Raw genomic sequence first — 6,512 nt, 5'->3', positions numbered from 1 at the left:
GTCTTGTATCAGTATGTTGGGCATGAGCTTCTAAGCTATGACGCCCCGTAATAAAGTGTGGCGGAATCTTTATGTGACGCAGTAGTTATATGTTGTCGTTTATGGTCGTTACGCGGGGAACATGTCTTCCGGGAGGTCTTTTAAGGGCAACTTGCCTCTATTTAGGCGTTACAGACGTGGAGAAAACCAGGAAAACTTCACCTGGCCAGCCCTTCCTGGCGAGGCGCTAACCCATGACCGAACTCCCAGTGTTCAAGGAATGGAACTGCTTGGCCACTGGTGGACCTATAAGTCCACGAGGAACGTATCGCAGATGCATACAGTATTCAAATTTCTTATATTACTCTGGCATCTGGGGTATTTTCATTTGTGCATTTGTATAAACCACACCTACCGTGAAGTTATCTGGTCCGCTGCCGTATCGAAGTCAATCCCTCTAACTATTGTCCATTGATTTAATGATTGTTAAACAAGTAATGTATTTTAGGAAAACAGCAAGAGTAAGAACAAATAGCCCAGTGTTAAAATAATGAATTAAAATTAGGCATTATAAGATCAAAAATATTTATTCAAACTAAAAGGGTTTTGTCATTTTATGAAATATTATAAAATTCTTATTAAGTAAGACAAAATTTTCTAAGTATTGTTTTTATAAAATAAAACTTCTTCAATTTTACAATCTATCAATTGGACATAGGAAAATCTTTCAAAAACTTTATTCTTATAAAACTGTTCTTTGATCTTTACGTCACCCCCATTTATGTTTACCACCATATTTTCCTCTTTTCTTTCCATTTTCTTTTCCTCGTCGATCCGGAGGTTTGGGACATTCACAAGGCGGTTCCGCACTGCACAAGCGTAATTTGGCTACCACGCACTCCAGGTTACATTCTCCCTTAACTTGTTCTGCAGTGCAAATCTCGTATCCGTTGACAGAGGAAAATCCTACAACAAAAGTAGTAAGATTCCATACGTTATGTTATCAATCTCGAAAATTTATATCTTAAATTTACACTCACCGATGACGTAAATCACGCAGATTAACAGCAAGATCTTCACATTCTCCATTTCACTTCTAACGCTTCCAACACAACAAAAGTAGCCCGAAACAATGTAATGACCCGCTATTTATATGAATTTCTTCTATTTTTATCTGAAGTTGCAAATAAGCAATATATTAGATAGGAGATATTATTACCGAACTTGAAATTTTACAAAATTCTTATGGTAATACGCTCCTTTACGAATTACTTAAGTCAAAAATACTTTTGCGATATTGCTATTCTTGAGCTTTAAAAAATAAATTGTTACGAAACAATGCTTTTTGCATTTACAATTAATCTTTGATTTATAATGTGCAAAAATTCTGTCATGCTAATATGGCTTCCAAATCCAACAATACACGACATCATTAATATGCCAATCAATTTTCGTAATAGTTTAAATGTATATTCGTTTACAACTTTTTTTGAAACTCTTCTAAAAAAGGAAGAAAGACGAAACGTAAGTGAAAAGGCATCGACTGAAATGTAAATTTTTAAAATATTAACAAAGTTACTAGAAAATCCGGCCAAAGTTTAAAGTAATTAAAGAAATAAAAATGTTAAGGAAGTCCTCATCACCATCGAAGTGCACTTTTTCCATAAACCCTTAAAAGAGAATTTTTTGTTATTTCTATTCCTGCTATCTAATTGAGTTGTAAATAATAAACCAAAAAATCTAGCAGAAACGAGAGTTGCGTAACTTTTCCGGTTTTTATGAACATTTATTAATAAATACTTTTATATTATTAAGCAAAAATTAAAATTGTGTGGCGCTATCTTTTATCAGATTTTGTTAAAACATTTTTATATTTTAATTATCATAAAATGGCAAAAAGCTTAACTTTTAAGACGGGATAAGTTTTCTAAAAGATTTTAAATGTTAATAACGAATAAAATCTGCATTAAGTCCTACCTCTCTCCTGATACATGACCCCCTGTATCTTTCTACTCTCTCCACCTTTCATCACCAAAATGTAATAGCATCAATGCCCCTCATATACAAGCCACTATGCCAAATTTTGTTTTTTATTCTCTACCCTTTCCTGAGATATTACGCAAAATAAATGCCAACAAACACACACAAACCCATATATATATATATATTTATATATACCTCATTTTTTTCTGTTTGTTTTATGTTTTGGATTCAGGAGATTTCAAAACGTGGAGATTTGCACAAAAAGAAAAAAAAACCTTGTGGGTTAAATCTGAGACGATTCCCATAGTTTCCCCTGTTGGGTAGTTATACGTAACTGCCGGGAAAGAAAAATGTGAAATGTACAGTAAAACCTCTGTTTAAACTTCAAAGAGAGTGAACAAGACCGTGCTCCACACACACACTAACATCTATACATACAGAAAAATCCCCGATTTTTTTACATTTCCGGACGTTTTGAGGTATAATATATAATTAAATATACTAGTTAAATATTAGAAAGTGTACTTACAATTAACGCAGATCAGTAAAACCAAAAATACACCAGTACTGTTCCTATAATTGCAACAAGCAACACTTTTATACTCGAATGATCTGTTTACTAAATAAAATAATAATTTTTATTTATAAAATAAATTCCAAATTTGTTTACAAAATATGTTTGTGTTATTTATTCCAAATACAGTTTTATACCACGTATCTAATATATTAGAATTGTGTTAATTTTAAAAAATAGAAAAACTTTTTATTACTAAAAAACAATCTCCAATTACTTCAATTATTTAATTCTTCGAAAACAATGGAATTATATTTTTAATTCTGTATTTGTTGAAGTAATTATTACAAATATAAAGTAACAAAAATATATTTAAACAAAACAAAAATTTGGTTTTAACAATTTAACTTCAGTTCAAAGAAAACTAAACTTTCAGCTAAATTTACGCTTTACAAAATATTAATTTTTATTTTATTAAGGTGCCAAAATTACAAAAAAATGCTCTTGTGTATTTACAGTACAAATTTTTATCATATTTTTAATTTATTTAATTTAAAACATATGCTCTCAACCTCAAATTATATAGTGGCTTGCCCCCTGTACATCATACTTTTCCTTTAACAACAGAGTCGTGCCGGTCATCCATTAACTGTTTTCAAGGGAAACGTTTGAATTGAAAAAGTACTGTTCTTTAACGACATTTTATTTAATTTATTTTGATGAGGGCAATACATTTTAAATGAAAATGACACAAACAAAACTTCAAATAATGCGGAATTGACTTTTTAAAATCGTAATCAAATCCCCCCATTACAAACGTTTATTTTACTCTTGTATTTTAATTTCAGTTTGCAAGGATATTGTTTCGAGTCTATCTCGATTTCGATGGTGATATTAAACAGATATGAAACAGTCAACACACAATGTTTCACACTTTAATCGTTTCAATTAAAATAATTACAATTAAGAACGTATTAATTAGACGTAATAATTAAATTAAATAATTAAACGTATTAATTAAAACTACTACAAACTTTTACTTTATTTCCGATGGTTAACGTTGAGGAGTCATCCGAGACGTTATAGGATATACAGGAACGTTATCTTTCAATAATTTCATAATGGAAAAAAGACCCAATCTATTAAGTTTCATATCTCTGATTTAAGAGTAATTCCAAATATTTTCGTATCAGCGACTTATATAAATAGCGTGCACAACTCTTAATTTTGTTACAAGTTGTATAACTGTAATGGAGAAAACGAAGATCTTGCTGTTGGTCTGTCTGATTTATGTCACTGGTAAGTTTGTAAGACGAAATATCCGATAGACGTAAAACAATACATGGACTCTTGCATGCCTCATTCGTAGAATTTTCTTCTGTAACGAGTCAACAGATGTGTACTCCGGCCGAAATTAGAACAGAGTGCCGTGAAGATTGCATAGTGCGTAGAAACCGCTTGTGTGTAAAAATTCCACCTTGCCTCTGTCCCAATCTTCAACATACTGGAGGTGAACACATGGGAGGACGGTAAATAAACATTTTGGAATTCCTCGCTTTAACAATTTTTTATTCGGATTCGCCTTCCAATTGTTATACTCTGCAGTCGAGTTCTTTTTTGTACTGTATTTTAATTTAAGATTTACTTTATTGTTTTGTTTCTGTAATTTTGTGTAAACATATTCCTTGCCGAAGGGCATGATCGAATGCAATAATTATCTTTAAATAAATAAATGAAATTTCCTATTCAAAGCTGTTGTAAATCTCAAATTTCGTAAGTACATTACATTATTTAAATCTCCATTTTAATTACAATTTAGTAAACGAAGGGGTCCGATATTCTCCGGAGTCTGGCTGCTGCAGTACAGACTAGTTCCGTTTAATTTGAATGCGGCCAAAAAAATTATTAATAAACACGATATTTTATTATCGTCGAACACACTAAACATGGTAATTATAATTTCTCGTCATCCGGATTGTGGTAAAGAGCAATTATTTATGATGATACCGTCACAATGCAAAGCTGCAACTTTTTTAAATCTTGTTTCACAATGCTTTAAATTTTAGTAGTGTCTTGCCCCGAACAACATACTGTTCCTGTTAACAAGAGTCGTACCTGTCACCCATCTAACACCATCCTGCAAAAAATTTTTGAATTAAAATAACTTGACTTCCGGTCCAAACCAGAAGTTCGTACACAGTTAATAGTGCTTCTGGCTCCTAAGCTTTGAATATCTGGTCTCGACTTTCATGCATCTAACTCAGGTCTCGAGATTAAGGAAGGACAGAAGTAAGATGGAGATTGCAAAGTGCAATCCAATAATCTATTGCAAAACAAATAATCTATTTTTCGTGTCATTTTATCGAGCGTATAAATCCTGTGTATCGGTCTGGCCTACAATACTAGAAGGGGTGTACGGCACCTCTGGATTTTTTACATTTAAGTTATACCGATGCTTGTGGCAAACATCATTTCTACAATAACTTAACCTTCGCATTAAAATTTGAAACGGGACATTCACCCAAATATTTTCTTATGAGCATTTATATGCTATTTCAAACTCAACGATACATTATTCGTCTGTTATTTCAGAAATAATTCGGATGTTTTAGTACAACAGACTTGATAAATACATCCAGATAAAGTAGCATATTGGCAGTGTCGTGTTAAAACCGATATGAAAAAAAATGAAGTTCTTCGATTTTCTCTGTCTGATCTACATCGTGCATAGATCACGTTATTAGATACAAACGTTCGCTTCATTCAAAATAATGTAACGTTCCTACTGTTTACTCGTAGTGTTTCCTCGGAAATCGGTTTAAAATTGTGTACTCCCGAAGAACTTGAAAAATTTGTAACGTGTAATAATTAAAGAACGTTATCGCATAAAGGATCCTCCTTGCACCTGTCCCGATTCTGCTAGAGGTGGGAGAGACAAGCCGGAAAGCATAGAAAACCAACAGACTTCTGATGAAATTTCAAGTTTATAAAGTCATGCTCAGAATAAAGCTTTTTATTAGTGTGCTTTCACACTGCTATACAGGTACGTAAAATGTGTGAAATTAATATGCAAATAAATGAATGCAAATACTGCTATCAGTGCGCTAACTCGGCAGGTGTAACAACCAAAGGTGAACAAAGCTCGGGACGAATGGAAGTTCGAAATGGTCGTATCAAAATATAATTAGTATTACATTTTTTTATCGAATTTTAAATTTTTTCGCTGTGCAGGTCGATTCCATAGAGGCTTTGGTTAAAGTTAGAAAATCTTTGGCCCCTTCCTGTGTTTCCCCTAAAGCAGGAAGGGGCCAAAAATAAAATTTTGTACAGGGCATGCGATAAACTAGATAAGGTACTGTCGTCGATTTGGCGTTTTCCCCGTAAAATTTCTTAAAATAAATTAATCTAACTTGCTTTACTTTTATATCAATCTTTCTTTTATTTGTATTCTTACATTGCTTCTTACACCATACTAAGAAAGTCACTTATAAAACATGGCATGGTCTCAACAAAACATTCAAAACAACATTTTTCAGGTAACGTGAGACACATGATGTTCAGAAATTCACTCACCGTGTGCAAATTTAATGTTATAAATCCATTTCGCGGTAGAAGCAAAAGGCAATTGATACGGACATCTTTGGAGTAATATTTTTGTCTAAGTGGAAAGAGGTTGTATTCAGCCCCTATCCGGAAATTGCTATTTACAATTGTCGTAGAATCGAATTAAAGTACACAGAATTTTTCCCACACCAAAGTATTTGTTTAACGAATGAAATCGTTTGATTTACAACGAAAATACACCGTACAATTTTCCGGAAATATTTGATATTTCCAAATATAAGAATAATTTCTTTTTACGCCAGTCATACTCTGGCAATGCATTTTAATTGTAATAATATAAAACTGCAAGAAATTATTATAATTCAATCCCAATTTCGACTATAATATTTGCAACTAATCATTGTTTTGACGATCGTTTCTGTATTATTATTTTATGTATTTAATAATAAAGTTATCGTCAAATGTAATGGAT

The 6,512-nt window shown here is 32.2% G+C and overlaps 1 long non-coding RNA gene across 2 annotated transcripts; it reads right to left on the bottom strand.

Annotated features, from left to right (window-relative positions):
• Positions 1-784: 784 nt before the first annotated feature.
• Positions 785-2,574, bottom strand: LOC136972048 (uncharacterized). Of its 2 annotated transcripts, none has more exons than XR_010880273.1 (3): positions 2,488-2,574; positions 1,020-1,140; positions 785-945 (listed from the first exon to the last, which is right to left on the bottom strand). It is a non-coding gene; the product is annotated as an uncharacterized lncRNA (long non-coding RNA). The 2 variants fall into 2 exon arrangements; XR_010880274.1 differs by lacking the exon at positions 2,488-2,574 and adding an exon at positions 1,235-1,275.
• Positions 2,575-6,512: the final 3,938 nt, after the last annotated feature.

Source organism: Centruroides vittatus, unplaced genomic scaffold (genome assembly GCF_030686945.1).
Source record: "Centruroides vittatus isolate TY-2023 unplaced genomic scaffold, ASM3068694v2 contig_2768, whole genome shotgun sequence".
Lineage (NCBI taxonomy): Eukaryota > Metazoa > Arthropoda > Arachnida > Scorpiones > Buthidae > Centruroides > Centruroides vittatus.
This window is presented reverse-complemented; position numbering and strand designations above follow the sequence as displayed.